Raw genomic sequence first — 15,933 nt, 5'->3', positions numbered from 1 at the left:
GCATTTCCAGGGAAAGGTGAACCCACTACTTGCCCTTTAGAATACTTGGCCAGCCTTCCAGTGAATAATTTTTCTTAATATCCAACTTGAATCTCCCCTGGTGCAACTTGAGGTCGCTTCTTTTCAGGCTACCTCTGGTTATTTGGGAGAAGAGACCGACTTCCCTCATGGCTACACCCTCCTGTCAGGGAGCTGTGGAGTGATGAGGAGCCCCCTGAGACCCCTTTCTACAGATTAAACACCCCCAGCTCCCTCAGCCGTCCCTGAGGAGGGGGAAGGTGGGGATGAGGAGGATGAGGAAGATAAGGAAGATGAGGAAGATGTGGAACAAGGAACATCCCCCGGAGCGGTGGCAGGAGGGGAGCGGCTCCTGAGGGGCGGCCCCGGGCCGCGCCCTGAAGAGGGAGGTGCTATGAGGTGGGCGGGGCCCCCTCGGGCCGTCCCCTCCGCCGATTGGTTGCCGGGTGAATGGGTCAGAGCGCCGCGTCGCGATGCACTCTGGGAATTGTATTCCAAAGGGGAGGTTCGGCCGGGAGTATCAGCGGGATGTGGACTACAACGATAGGGGGGGAGAGAGGCACACGTGGTCGCGGTGGGCGGGGCCGCGGCGATCACGTGATGTTTGGGTGCCGGCTGTGACGGGCGCGCGGCGGCAGGTGAGGGGCGCGCGGCGGTGCCGCTGAGGGGACAGGGGGGTGACACGGGCTGGGAACGTGGGACACCGGTGACACTGCGGCTGTGTGACACGGGAACCGGGCTGGGCTGGCACTGGGGGTCTGTGTGACACGGGGACAGGCGCGTGTGTGTGTGTGTGTGACATGGGGACAGGCATGGCCTGGCGCTGTGTGTGGGCGTGCGACATAAGGACAGCGCTGGCCTGGCACAGGTTGGGTGGGGAGGGTGTGTACATGGGGATGGGGCTGTGCTGGCGCTTTGGATGTGTTACATGGGGACAGGCTGGCCTGGGGGTGTGCGACACGGGCACAGGTGTGTGTGACTTGGGGACAGGGCATGGCACAGGGGGGATGTGACATGGGGACAGGGCATGGCATGGGGGAGAGGTGTGTGACATGGGGACAGGCTGGCCTGGCATAGTTTGGGGTGTGCATGTGACATGGGGACAGGGCTAGCACAGAGGGATGTGACATGGGGACAGGAGTGCCCTGGCACAGGGGGCAATGTGTAACATGGGGACAGAGCTGGGCTGGGACAAGCTGGAGGGCTGTGTGACACAGGGATGGGGCTAGCACAGGGTCTGTGGGTAAAACTTGGGGGCTGTGGCTGTTGTTGCACAGCAGTTTTTGTGTGTAATGAGTGATTTGGGGACAGGGCTGTGAGCAGGGAGGGACACGTGTGAGGGTGCTGTGTCCCATGTCACCAGTGACTGGCTGAGGATGGGATGTCCCTGCACCCAGTTTGCCACTGTCCCACAGCTGCTCAGGAAGAAACCCTGATTTATCAATTTCCAGCACAATGACAATGCTGGGAACTGCTCCTCGCTTGCCTCGTGTCCCGTTTTTGCTCAATTTTAACCTCACAGAGGGCATGATGTTGTTTACTTATCACTTTTTCCTCCTTCCAGGCTAATTCAGGAGCTTGAGGCAGTGGGATGGCTTTGGAAGTACAAGGAGAGGAAATAAAACCACTTTTAAAAGTACAAAGCGCTGCTTTCTGCGGTGGCCCTCGGCTGACTGCAGAAACTTTTTTTTTTTTTTTGGTTGCTTTTGTAGTTGGAAAAGTGTTTGTGGTTTGAAGCTTTTAATAAAAGCTCCCCTGAGCTGTGGGGTACAATTAACCTTCGGCATCTGGCGCTGGAGTGGACTTTGCTGGGGAAACCTTGTGTTCCCATGGAAGTGCTCGGTGTCTTTGTGTGCATATCAAAAAGCAGAGGGTTTGCAGAGCTAAAAGCACGTTTCATTCTGCCACCAGCACGCTGAATATGCCCTGCAGAACCCTCTTCTTGTTAGCATTTGAAGTTGTGTGTGACATTTTGCAGCTTGAGGTGCATCCTTGTGTCTGGGAGTGCTGCAGGAACAAAGAGATGTTTGTTTGCAAACCCTTGCGTGGGGTGGCGGCTCCCAGTTTTGCTTTGTGCTTTATTCTGCACAGAGGATTTAGGATTCAGCTGACTGAATCCTTAATTTTTACTAGCTGTGGAGTGGGAAGGATTGATTAAAATATGAGGGGTTTTCCCCCACCCTTTTTTTTTTTTGGTTAGCAATAAGGTTTATACTTTATGAAGCATTTATCCCTTTTTCCAGGCTGTTTTTTTCCCTTTGCAGTGGGGCTGTGAAAATAGAGTGCTCAATCCTGCCCTGCTGGGCTCTGCTGTGGTCCAGGTGTCCCTGTCCAGGTGTTTCTGCTCAAGTCACCACTGACTCAGCCCAGCTGCTGTCTGACCCCTTGATGCTCTCCTGCTCTGCTGTCTGCTCCAGCTGTGATGCCCTTTTCCATCTCATCTCCAGGCTGAGCTCTGGGTGTTGTCTGGAGTGTTGATCATGGAATGGTTTGGGTTGGAAGGGACCTTAAACACCACCCAGTTCCATCCCCCTGCAATGGGCAAGGACACCTTCCTCTGTCCCAGGTTGCTCCAAACCCCATCCAACCTGGCCTTGGACACTTCCAGGGATGGAGCAGCCACAGCTTCTCTGGGCAGCCTCTGCCAGGGCCTCCCCACTGTGTCAGTAAAGAATTTCTTCCTAAAATCCAATTTAAATCTACCCTCATTTAGCTCAGTGATATTCCCCCTTCTCCTATCACCCCATGTCCTTCTGGAAAGTCCCTCTTATTTGTGTTAAAGCAAATTCAGGTTTTTAAATCCCTGATGTGTCAGGGCATTGCTGTCCTACCCCTTGTTGCCCTCCTGCTTTGCCAGCTGCAACATCCTGTTCTCTCTCATCCTCAGTCTGGTTTCTGGACTTCTTCTAGGGTGTTAAATGTGCTGATTCCCATTTTCCAGTGGTCATCCATGCAACAAATTACCCTTCTTGTGCTCTCCAAGGCCTCCCACCTTCCTGGTTTGCTTTTGTTTATTAATGATACCAAAAATTAGCTTGTCCAGTAATGCAGCTTTGATGGATGTGGGAGAGGCTGATCAGTGCAGCCACGTGTCCTGCTTGATCCAGGCTTCTGATTCAGATTCCATCCCTCTTTCCTCCTGTTATTGTGTCTAAAGCAAGAGTTCCAGGGTGGTGAGGCAATGAACCAGGCTGCCCAGAGGAGCTGTGGGTGCCCAATCTCTGAAAATACTCAAGGCTGGGTTGGATGGGACTTGGAGCAACCTGGGATAGTGGAAGGTGTCCCTGCCCATGGCAGAGGTTGGAACTGGATGAACCTAAAGGTCCCTTCCAGCCCAAAGTGTTTTGTGATTCTGTAAATTATTTAGTTGAGACTGGTCGAGTTTAGTTGGCCAAAGATACTGGTAGAACACAGATTTTAATATTACAATATTTTATTCCCATCCTCTCTTGTGCAAGCAACCTCATTCATTTTCTCACAGCTCTATTTATTTATTTATTTATTTAAAATATTTTAAACCTCTTATCATTTACTCCTCATCACACAACCCTCTGGTGTGACCAGGTCTCCCTACCTGCTCTGGGTCTGGAGAATCTTTACCAGGAGTGGAGGAAAAATAAATATTCGGTGTTTTGATAAATTTGCACATAGATATTACAGCACTTAAAATGTGATTGAAAAGAAAAATAAAAGAGGGAAGCTGAAAATGAATGAGAGTATGTGCTTCCCCTTCATATATATATATATATATATATATATATATATATATATATATATATTTAAAATGGTATTTTGAATTGGTTTGTTCTTCTAGGATTTCAGGAATATTTAAATACCAAGTGTGAAAGGGCAAATAATATCAAGATAAAAATAACACTTTTGATTCCCTGCCTGTACCATAAACACATTCTGCTCCGTGAAAGTGGAATGAAGTGTTAAAAACTTGAAATTTACTTATCCCATCTTTATTGTCCTCCTTCCTACAGTTCACCTGCTTTGTGCAGTGGGGTCAGCTGGGTGGCTCTCACTTGGGTTTTTATGGACTTTCCAAGGGTTGCTGGTGCTTCAGAGGACTGGAAATTGGTGAGACCTGAGGATTTTAGGTGGGCAGGAGGAGCCTTTGTTTATTTAGGGTTGAAGTTGACATTGTCAGGGCAAAGGCTGATTGCACTGGAAAGGACAGGTTTGGTCCCAGTGAGGATGGATGGATGGATGGATGGATGGATGGATGGATGGATGGATGGATGGATCTTTCCACCCAGGGCATGGTTGGTCTTGTTTCCACCTCTGGTGTCTGGGCTGGGGGATGAAGAGATTGAAGGCAGTTCTGTGGAGAAGGACTTGGGGGTGCAGGTGGATGAGAGGCTGGGCATGACCCAGCCACTGCACTTGGAGCCCAAAAATCCGAGCGTGTCCTGGGCTGCATCCAAAGCTGGGTGGGCAGGGGCTGAGGGGGTTCTTGTGCCCCTCTGCTCCTCTCAGGTGAGACCCCACCTGCAGAGCACAGGAAGGACATGGAGCTGCTGGAGCAAGTCCAGAGGAGGCCACCAAGGGGTTCAGAGGGATGGAGCCCCTCTGCTCTGGAGCCAGGCTGCGAGAACTGGGATGTTCAGCCTGGAGAAGAAAAGGCTCCAGGGAGGGTGTAAAGTCCCCAAAGTGCCTAAAAGGGCTCCAAGAGAGCTGGAGGGGGACTTTGGACAAGGACCTGTCCAAAGGGGACAACAGGGGAAAATGGCTTCCCACTGGCAGAGAGCAGGTTTAGATTCAATATTAGAAAGAAATCCCTTATTGTGAAGGTGAGGAGGCTCTGGCACAAGTTTTCCAGAGAAGCTGTGGCTGCTCCATCCCTGGAAGTGTTCCAGGCCAGTTTGGAAGGGGCATGGAGCAACCTGGGATAGTGGAAGGTGTCCCTCTCCATGGAAAGGGGGTTGGAATTGGATGGTGTTTAATGTCCCTTCCAGCCCAAACCATTCCATGATTCCTGACCATTAGAATGTGTGTGTTTTCCTATGACACGATCCCCTCAGTCTAAATTTAATCCAGCTATTTATGCATGACCCTAACTCACAACTGGAGTATCAGAACGTACGTCCATGATGATGTTTGTGGGGAAAATGCTGCAAAACTTCCTCAACAGCATCACCAACCTTTCACGGTGCATTGTATTTTACAGAACACTTTTTGCCATGTGCAAATCCAAAGTGTGGCCCCAAACTGGCATTGGTGTTTTTGGCACAGGGCACCACAAGGCTGGAGGAAGGCTCTGCCTTTCACTTGATGCTGAACAGAAAGCTTCATAAAATATTGGTGCTTTTTTGCTACTGCAAAAGAGCCAGAAGTGTCTGTATTTTGCTGTCAGAAAGGCTATTTGTGGTTTTTAATAATACACTGTATTTCCCAAAGAATATGGTCAAGATAAGAATCCTACTCCCTATTTTTTTTTCTACTTGCCTTGCAAATGGTGGCGTCTAAGATTAAAATAAAGCAAGAGTTAAATTAATCTGATTTAACACTTGCAGGGAGGTTTCTATTTAAAACTCTTTTTCTTCGAAGTGTCACTAGTCAGGAAATTCAGTAGGCAGGTGCCATCTCTTTGTTGCAGTGCATGGGCACATCTCTGCAGTGTTTCTGATGATGGAAAAAATAGCATTTAACTAAAATAAAAAAGGGGCAGGATGGATTATATTTTTTTTTTATGTCCATTTTGTGTGTCCATTAGAAAAGCAAGGATTGCACTGATAATCAGTTGCTTTTTAAATATATCCTGAAGATTGGTACAAAAATAAGAAGAAATGGTGTATCAGCAGGTGGTTTTGAATTTTTTTTTTTTTTTTTTTCTGGGATGCAGAGCTGTGGGGAAAAGCTCTCCCAAGGGCCATTTAGGTGTTTTGTCAGTTCATCTGCTAGGATGCTGCAAGAAAAATCTGGAAAATATTTTCCAGCTACTCCTTGAATGAAGTCAAACTTGGCTGCAATACCTATACTTACGATTTTAATGTTTTTGGTAAAATTCCTTTTTTGGAAGTAAACACTGATGTTGGGTTAGGTGATGATCTCTTCACTCTCTCTGTCATTTATTTCTCAAATAAAAGCAGAAAATAACTGCAAAATGTTTGATGCTCTTCATTGTGTAGCGTTTTTGTTCTTGCTCTGCTGTCCCCCCTGCTGCAAAGCCAGACATTGCAAAAATAAGATTTTTTTGAGGTTATTGAGGACTTTATTAGTCCTCCTTCTCCTCTCTGCATACATTTATTGTCATTCTGGTCTTGAATAACTTGGCCATGTATTTTTTTTCCCCTTGTAGGACTCCTCCATCATCTCGTGCATGGAGTAAACGAGTACAGGAGACAGCCGTGCTGTAGGATTTTATTCCAGAGCTGTTGCCATAGTTCTTATTTCTGTAAAATAAAACATTTTCTTCTTCCACGAGAGACTTTGATCATGCTCATTGCTGAAACCTGTTGCTTTTTTTTCCCCATTTTTAATGAATCTTCTTGTGATGCTTCTGCGTGGAGGAGGGAGGTGCCTCCTTTGTTTTTCTACATGTGAAAAATCAGGCAGATTTGGAGGTGTTATAACCCAGATTTTTGGATTAACCCATTTCTGGGCTGCGTGAGATGCCAGAGACTCAAATATGCTATGAGGGAACTCCCAAACTTGCTATTAATGGCTGCTTTGTAAAAAATCCCATACAAAGCCAGGAGTTCTGTTTTTCTTCGTCCTTCTTCCCCAACTTTGAAATTCCCTAATTTTTTGTGAGAGGAAAAGGGGGGATGGCTTTAAGCTGAAGGAGCTGAGCAACTAGTCTAGTGGAAAGTGTCCCTGCTCGTAACAGAGGTTTGGAATGAGATAATTTTTAAGGTCTCGTCCAACTCAAACCATTCTGTGATTCTATGATTTACTGACATGTGACATCTTATGACTGTCACCACAGTCCTCATGCAGTGGTGCTGCCTGCCCAGCTCATGTGCTCCAGTTTTTGGGGTGCCTTAGAGGAACAAAATCCTCCTGGGCTGTTCAGGGAAGATTTGGATGATGTCTCACTGGTTGTGGAATAGTCACTTCAATTTTAGATTCATTGAATCATAGAACAGTTTGGGTTGGAAGAGACCTTCAGGATCGTCTCATTCCAGCTCCAGCCATGGGCAGGGACACCTTCCACCAGACCAGGCTGCTCAGAGCTCCATCCAACCTGGCTGTGGACATTCCAGGGATGGGAAATGCTCAGGATCACAGGGACCAGTGCTTGCAATTCACTGTAGGTAATTGCAATTAGGTTTGAGTTGAATTATTAGCAAATGCTTTGCAGCATCCCGTATCCCAGCATGGAGATGTTCACCATGCTCCAAGTTCTTCTGATTTTGGAGATAAAAATGCTGCTGTGCATCTGGAGATGGGGAGGTTGAGACTGCAGAAGTGCTGGGTAGCACCTTGTTTCATATAACCCTGTACGTGACAGAAATTCTTGTTGGAAGCTGCAGATCTTAAGATTTCCCTTTGTGTGAACTGAATCAAGAGCTAAACCTTAATACAGTTTTTTACTATATTTTTCCCCACAAAAACAATTGATTTGTGATCCCTTGTGACACAATTCGCTTTCTAGACTCTCATGAGATCCTCCTAATTTCTAAATACCTGATTTGTACAAATTTAGACATACTGTTACATAGCTAGAGATGTGATTTACCTTCCCCAAGTGTACTAAATGTCTTCTGTTGTGTGCCTGGTAATCTCCAGCTGCTCTTTACCTGAGGGCCTGTTGCTGCTGGGGTGACCCTGATGTCAGTCCCATCAAATATTCTGCTGCAGGTTGTGGATGCTCAGGGAAAAAGTATGAAAAATTAACCTTACAAAATACATATGTTATTGAATTAACAACTGATTTCTGTAATATAGTGCATAAGACTATATATATAAAACTCAAATATATATAATAATACTGGATGTGATTTTGTTTGCTTTTTTGTTCTGGTTTTTTTGGCCTTTGTTTTAAGGAATTTAAAATTTTAGTCTCTTCTCTGCCAAAAGTGCTGTGGGATTGATGTGGGCAGGATGAGGCCATGGTGAATACTCATAGCTGTGATCAGGGAAGTTTGTCCAACCTCTTGATCCTCCCCATCGTCTTGCTTGAAAATCCCATGCAGGTTTTAAAGCTATCCAGAGCTGCAGCAATGCTGAAAAATCAAGTCATTTTACCAAATCTACTTTTACTAATAATAAATATGGTAAAACTCTACAATAATTAAAATAGTGGTGCTCAAATTGTGTTGAGGTTACTGCATGCTAAAGGTTCAATTTCTCAGTGTCAAAGACCTTCAGCTTCCATTAACAACAAGTGCTCAAAGATGGTAGTAGGTGGCAAAATGTGGATGTGGAAGCCTGAGAAATGCTGTCCAAAGCTTTTTGACACTTGTCTTTTAGAGAAAAACCGTGTGCTTTCCAAAGCTCTCCTAAGTTTTGATCATGCACCATGGGGAGGTTTCATAGCTATTGGTTGGTTTTCTAAAAATATAATGGGTTCTGTCCTAGTACTCAAACTGGCCCCTTGGAGAGATGTCTTAGCAAGTGGTGAAAACAGGATTGCAATATTTGTGTAAAACAGGACACCTTTTAATTTGAAAAAGTAAACTGAGACTCTCACTACAGATATTTTCCTGTTGATAATCTTCGGAGCTGAGGCAGGTGGGTTTCATAGGATCCTATAATGGTTTGAGTTGGAAAAGACCTTCTTCCAACCCCCTGCCATGAAGAGGGACACCTCCCACTATCCCAGGTTGCTCCAAACCCCATCCAACCTGGCCTTGAACACTTCCAGGGATGGGACATCCACAACTGATCTGTTTTTGTCTCCTTTTTCCCAAACATAGGGCAATCGTGAGACTGGAATTCTGGTGGGTTGGGATTTTTTTCCTCTTACGGGAATACTGGCAAATTAATTGTCAAGATCCTCTTCCCTGTGCATGGAAGCCAAGGTCTGCTTTTTTATTTTATTTATTTTATTTCTATTTCTTTGCACATTGTTCAGGTGTACCTTTGTTTCCTTTCATATATAAAGATATCCCACAGGCTCTGAGGTCTTCAGGCTTGCTCTTCTCTCTTTGGACACTTCTTTTCCTACTGCACTGTGCTTGCCTTCCATTTAAAAAATAATTATAATTTGAGTGTAATCTCAGAAACAGAGTTGTGCATCCTAGTCCTGTTCGTGAGGCATTTGAGCACAGAATATAAAGAATGTGCAGAAAATAGTCTGGAGATCCTGCTGTCCCCAGGGGCACTCACTGCCTCTCTGCCTGTACTTCCTGAATTTGACCATCTCTTTTCCTTTCCTTCCTTCCTTCCTGGTGAGACCAAAAAATTTTTTTTTAATTTTCCTTTGTGGCTGTTTTGTGGGTTTGAGATGCTGCTGGCTCCTTCAGCCCCATCAGGGTGTGAGATCCTCCTGCTGGGATGGTTTGGCTTTTGCTTCTTTCCTCCACCAGCAGAAAGGAAATTACTTTTCAGATTTTCTGGTTCTTCCTTGGTTAGGGCAATAATCCAGGTCCTTGGAAGCAAGTGGTGGCCTGCAGGGTAAGGGGATGAGTGGTTTCCACTGGTCATTTACATGCAGGTCATAGGAGGGTTTGAGTTGGAAGGGACCTTCAAGATCATCTTGTTCCCATCCCCCTGCTGTGAGCAGGGACACCTTCCACTAGACCAAGCTCCATCCAATCTGGCCTGGAACAATTCCAGGCAGGTGAGTCCCTTGGTTGCTTTCCTCTGCAACAATTTGGTCGAGGGACACTTGTGGACTTGATATCCTCCTTGCTTCTCTCCCACACCCCAGAGAGGCAGCTGGTTGTCATGAGTGGATGTCATCTCGATGGACATCATCTCAAAGTCTGCCAGCATCATGATAAATCCCTTATTATTGGCTGGAGCAATGTCCTCTGGTGGTTCTCCACCCTCTGTTTCCATTAACTCACCATCCTGGGCAGACTGAGCCTGGACATTTTGCCTGGCTGGCTGCAAACCACTTTGCAGAGTTCTCCTGAGCAGACCAGGGTGACCTTGTACTCGCTGATTTGGTAGCCGGGCTCCGATGCCGATTCCCTATGTGGCATCTCATAAATAGCTCCAGTTTTCAGTTTCATTTCCCAGACCTGTTTACACCTTGCCAGAAATAATTACAACCTCTGAGCCTGGGGTTTGCTGGGTGAGGGGGAGGAGGGCAAGGAGAAAAACCTGCAATCCATGTTTCTTCGTGCACTGTCGTCAACGTGGTGCTGCCAGTGGGATTGGGATCTCCCTTCTGGGGCATGAATCAGGCTGTGCTCGCATCCGCCCGGCATCGCTCCCCTTCTGTGCTTGAGAATTCTTCCCCTTCCTCTGTTCAGCATCATCTTAAATTCATATCCCAGGCGGTGCCTCCCTCACCTGCTTTATTACCTCTTAATGTGTTTTCCCAAGAATGTCTCGCATGCGGATAAACCTCTCCCGCTGCCCTTGTAAAACCAGTTCTTTCTGCGCTCTTCCTCCTCCAGCGCCTGGGCATTTTTCCTCCATCCATGCAGAGCTACTTCTCTCCTTTTTGCCATGTTTTCTTGAGCACCTTTGGAGCCTGAGCATCCTCCTGGAGAAGCGGGTGGATGCCATCACTGCCGGCTTTGCATCCGAGCCGGCGCTCGCTGTGGTCATGTGTGGAGCCAGTGGGGAAGGCAGGAATATTTTTAGCCTGCACTTCTGTGAGCTGCTCAGGGGGCCGCCCACAGCAGAGTATTAAAATAATAGCGGGGACATTGGGTAAGCTCTGCAGCAAAATGTTGATATGCAAATTGCCATCTTAAGAGCAAACCTCAAGGCGATTTTTGGCAATGCATGCAAGGCTCCAGAGCGGTGTGTTTTGAATAAAGATTACAGCAAAGGGATTTTGCCTGGAGGCCACGCTCGTCTAATTTATTCTGAAGCTTAGCAGAGCTGGTAATTCAGTGTTGGAAGCCAACAGGGTGAAACGTATGCACCTTTAAAAAGGTATTAGATTAGCATTGGTGAAACAAAATGTCACGTCACCTCTGTAACTGAAATTTCCAGGCTTGCAGGAGCAATAAATTCGGTTGGATTTCATTTGTGAGCAGTTCCTGGGCGCTGTCCAAGGAAGAGGCGGCTCTGATGGCAGCAGAGTTGGTTTGGGAGGTTTCAAGGCATTACCTGGTGAAAAAAATGAGCTTGTGCCAGCTGATTCCACACTGCTTGGACTTTTCTCTTCAACTTTGGTGGTGGATGGCTTGGCTGTTGGAAACCTTGCAGTAAGAAATCAGATCACACATTAATACCTTATTTTTGTTGGGTTTTTTTTGGGTTTATTTTCTTGGCTTTTGAGTTCATGTTGGCACTTCTAGGAAGGAAACAGGAGTAAATTTGTGGTATATTAGAACAGTTTGAGTTGGAAGGGATCTGAAAGATCATTTTGTTCTGACCCTCTGCTGTGTGCAGGGATGCCTTCCAGTAGACCAGGTTGCTCCAAGCTCTGTCCAGCCTGGCTTTGGACACTTCCAGGGATGGAGCAGCCACATTGACATTTATGTCATGTCAAGCTTCCCATCCACCAATATCCCCAAGTCCTTCCTCTTCTCAGGGCTTTTCTCAACAGAGGATTTGAATTCTTTCATTTATTCCAGTTCTTGAGGAACAAGGATGAAATTGTAGGTGTTTTCATTATTTTTTGTTTCCCTCACCCATCAATGCCCCAGCATTGATAGGTAAAGGAAAAAAGTTCATGTCACAACAAATATATTGCTTTAGAATTGAAAAGTGGCAGTAAATTAAAACAACGTGTGAGTTTTGGTGGTTTTTTGAATTTTTTCATTCTTGAAGACTGTTACAAATCCATCCCTTTTAGAGGTTGGAGAGAGATGATTTTGAGTGGGAATAAAAGTAGTTGGTAGCTATTTTTTCTCACTTTGAATGAAGCATGGAAGAACCAGGTGGCTGAGACTCTGTGGGAACACATTCTGACTTTGATACAAATTTGTGTTGATCAGATCTTAGTTCACTTGTATCCTTTTACTTTAATTACGTGTTCCAACACCATGAGACTTTTAAATATCAGATTTTGAGAATGTTCTCTGCCAAAACTGCACGCTTTAAGTGCAGATCCTGTTGGCAGGCATCTCAGGAGCTGTTGACTTCCCTCTTTTGTAACCTCATCCTCTCTTGCCGAGTTTTTTTCCTCCTTAAAATTCTAACATCGTTTGATAAAATAGCCAAGCTCATGGGTGTGTAGCCCTGTGAAGATCACTGTGTCCTGCCTGCATCCCAACAGAGCCAAGTGAGAACAAGAACAACATCTTTGGAGTTTGGTTCAGGCACATCTTGCTTGGATCTTGTTTGTGTCTGTCCTTTGGTGCATCCTGCCTCTCCCTGGCCTTAAACACAAGATGCTGGTTTAGTCTTCTCATGCTGCCTTGTGCCTTGATGAGATATTGATTCTTCCCTTCAAGGGGATGAAACTCTGCTCCTGACTTTGAAATGCTCCAGGTCTCCACCTCTCCATTATTGTTCCGTCTTGATTATTTCATTTGCAGGAATGTTCTTAATTTTCCCTGAAGCTTGTTTTTTGGTGGTGTATCAGGGAACATCACAGCTGACTGTCATGCCAGTGTTTTTGTCTTTCCAGATTGTGTTTCCTGAAATTTCCCATCAAATCTGTGTTCAACTCCTTCTGCATTCAGTCTCCTATTTTAAGGTCTTTATTGCAGGAATTATCTCCGTAGTCTGTATTTATACAACATTTCATGTGATGCAGATGTGATTCCAAAGTGGTGCCTTTGATAATACCTTTAAAATTGTTGTCTTAGTAGTTAAAAATCTTGAGAATGCTGTCATCTTACATAAACATATTTATTTATATAGGTCAGAGACAAAAATTAAGACATATTAAGACACTGTAGATGTTAATACTTAAAAATCAAATTCAAATAATTAAAATATACATGTATTTTTTTATGGCCCTACCTTAGTTCCTTTGGTAGTTACGACACCAGCTGCTTTCTGTGGGGCAGCTGAAATGCTGAACTCTGATCTCAGCAGATAGGAAATATTTTTGTAAAGCTGTGCATTTAGACTAATTCTGCCTGCCGTAGAATGTGCTGAGGATTTGTGATCCTCAGCAAGCATTTGACAGATCTTAACTAGATCTGCTCTGTCTTGTCAATCAAAATTAAACGCCCACCTCACTCCTTCCTACTTTCTCTCTCTTCCAGCCTTTTTATTTAGGTTGGTCATTAAAATTGCTCATAACCATAGAAACGAGGAAAACCCGCCCCTTACTTTCCAGAGCCTCAGAGTGATATTCCTGTACTGACATCATGTGAGTTACATACACGATGGCTTAAAAAAAAAACCCCAAAACCTGCAGGTGGGCAGAGTTGTCATTAATTCCTCCCTATAATGGAATTGTCCCAGTGGATGCCAACCAAGGATCACATCCCTCTTGCATTCCTGTATGGAGAATGCAAAAGGGACACAAAGGAGAGGCCCTGCTGAGGAAAAACCACCAGAAACAGATTGAACTGGGGAAGAAAACATCAATTCGGGGGATGGAACTGGTGGGAGGATGAGATAAGGAGAAGATGGATGGGCAAGAAGTCTCATGTGCAATGCGGGGTGGTTTTGATCATTCCAGTATTGGTTTTCATCCTAGGCCTGCCCTGGGTGCTTTGGGAGAGGGGCATAATGATATTTCTGGGAAATTGGACCACCAAGTTTCTACACTTAAGGACCTGAATCCACACTTGGCAGGATGGGGTGTGCCATGGCTTAGCTTGTTCTGGAAAATTGCAGTGACCACTGGTTTTTTGCTTGTACAGGCAGTTTAAAAATGCTTGTCCCAAGGCTATGTGAAGGTGATAAAAACTCTTACCTAGCATCCAGGAACATCCTGAGATTGCAGTGCTGGACTCTGTGTGCTGCACAAATAATTCTGTTTTCATTTGGAGCAGAAGTGCCTCAGTTTGAGACAAATTTTGTCATTTATTTCTCCCCACCTTCAATTGCAATAAATCATTTGTAGGAAAGTCTCCAGGATGGAGATGTGGATTGTTCCTGAATTACTTGGATGTAAAAGTTTCACCACTCTTTTAATCTGAAGGCTTGTCTCTTGGGAAGAGGAATTTTGACCTTTGGCCAGAGAAATAACAAGGAAGAAGTGTTGTGTGATGTGGCATGACAAGGTGCTGCTGAGCAACATCTTAAAATTTAAAGGTCTTCCTTATTTACCCTGTCTTTGAAAGCTGGTTCTGGGTACTGCACTTTAACTTAAAGGCTCTTAATCATTATTTTTTCCCCATGTTTTGGAGTTGTTGGCTTTTGAGGGTGTTGAAGTCGATTGTGTAATCAAAGAGGAGGAAAGGGTAATTGGATGGTTTTTCTAAGGGTAGAAAAACTCAAGGCAGGAGCTCCTTTGGCATCCTCTGCTACTCTCTTTGGCCCTGATGTCATCCCATGTGATTTTACTTCACCATTCCATCATAAGGAGGGATCAGAAGGCTTTCATGGTTAGTCTGGAAGGCTGTCTCCTGTGTGGTGATGCTCCTCCTGCTTAAAACAAGCCCAAAATATCAGCATTTTCATTAAAACACTTTCTTTGAGGAATAATTGGTGTAAAAAGTCTGTAATGTTTTTATTTCAGTACTTTGCCCAGTGTATAAGTGCCTCTACCTGAGTTGCCTAAGCCCTTCTTTTTCCTCTTTTCTCTTTTACTTTTTATTAAAACATAACAAACTGCATTAAAAGTGTCTTAAATTCCTTCTGGAGCATTAGTTTCCAAATTTGGGCATAAAAAAGCCCCACAAACAGTTGTGAAAGTGTGTGTGGGAAATGAGTTTAGGATATCATTACAGTCTCCAGAGTTATCTGAATTTCTGGATTCTTATGGTTGCTGTTCCTGATGAGAGGAAATGGCCTCAAGTTGCACCAGGGGAGGTTTGGATTGGATATAAGAAAAATTTCTTCACTGAAAGCATGGTCAAGCATTGGGCAGAGTGCTGGGGAAAGTGGTGGAATCACCTTCAAAAGTCCATGCTGGGTCCACTTGGTTGTCTCAGTGGTGTGGTTCTCTCTCAGCAATCCCTATATTTGCATGGGCTTTCTTTTTGTAGGAAATGCTGTAAAAATGTACTAAAAACATCATAAAACCAGTTTAACTGGCTAATACTGACTATAAAATATGACATGGCTAAACAGGGGGAAATGACAATAATGTGCAGACAAGTTGCAGAAAATGAAAATTACTTACTGTGTTTCACTAGGCATCCCCTAAAGTTTGCACCCTGAAATGAAAAGGAAGAAATGTTCTTTTGTTTCCTTTTGTTTCCTTTTTTTTTGGTGTGTGTGTTCCATTGTCAACATTGTGTAGGCCAAAAGCAAAGCTTGCCTAATATATGGATATGTTTAACAAATTCACGGGGTGTGAAAACTCCCAGTTGAATCTAAAGATACAGCTAAAACCTCAGTCTTGGGAATCCCTGAGCTTCAGGCTGAGGGAAACAGAGCAGATGAAAGTCTATTTGTGCTTTTCACATCTGATTTTCTTTTTATTTTCCCTTTTATCTAAACAGGAACAATACTGCTGAGCTGGGCCTTGGGTCCATTGGGTTATTGCTTCCAAGTTCCCAACAAGTGGCTCCGCAGCACAGTGGAATAAAATTGTGGGTGAGGTAATGTTTGCTGCTTTCTTTCCTTGATAATCCTTCTCATTTAATTTTTTATTCTTTGATTTTGGTTGGTTTTCTCCACATCCTTTCATCTCACCGGAGGTGATGCTGTGTGTTGTAGGGGAGTAGGGGTGTAGGAATGCTCTGGGCTTTGCTCCTGCAGATGTTCACCTCTGGATCACATTTTCTGCTCTTGCAGTGGTTTCTTTGTTTTAACTGGTTACCA

At 44.9% G+C, this 15,933-nt stretch overlaps 1 protein-coding gene across 4 annotated transcripts in view; it reads left to right on the top strand.

Annotated features, from left to right (window-relative positions):
* The first annotated feature begins 615 nt into the window (after positions 1–615).
* Positions 616–15,933, top strand: part of TSNARE1 (t-SNARE domain containing 1) — a 470,695-nt gene continuing 455,377 nt past the window's right edge. For 2 of the 4 annotated variants that reach the window (XM_058814748.1, XM_058814721.1), the window contains exons 1-2: positions 616–656; positions 15,612–15,710. The gene's annotated coding sequence lies outside the window, so the exon portion shown is untranslated. Of the gene's footprint in view, positions 657–15,608; positions 15,711–15,933 lie in introns of those variants that run through there. The other 2 variants (XM_058814730.1, XM_058814738.1) reach the window with 2 other exon arrangements.

This window comes from Ammospiza caudacuta, chromosome 1, assembly GCF_027887145.1.
Source record: "Ammospiza caudacuta isolate bAmmCau1 chromosome 1, bAmmCau1.pri, whole genome shotgun sequence".
Classification (NCBI taxonomy): Eukaryota; Metazoa; Chordata; class Aves; order Passeriformes; family Passerellidae; genus Ammospiza; species Ammospiza caudacuta.
This window is presented reverse-complemented; position numbering and strand designations above follow the sequence as displayed.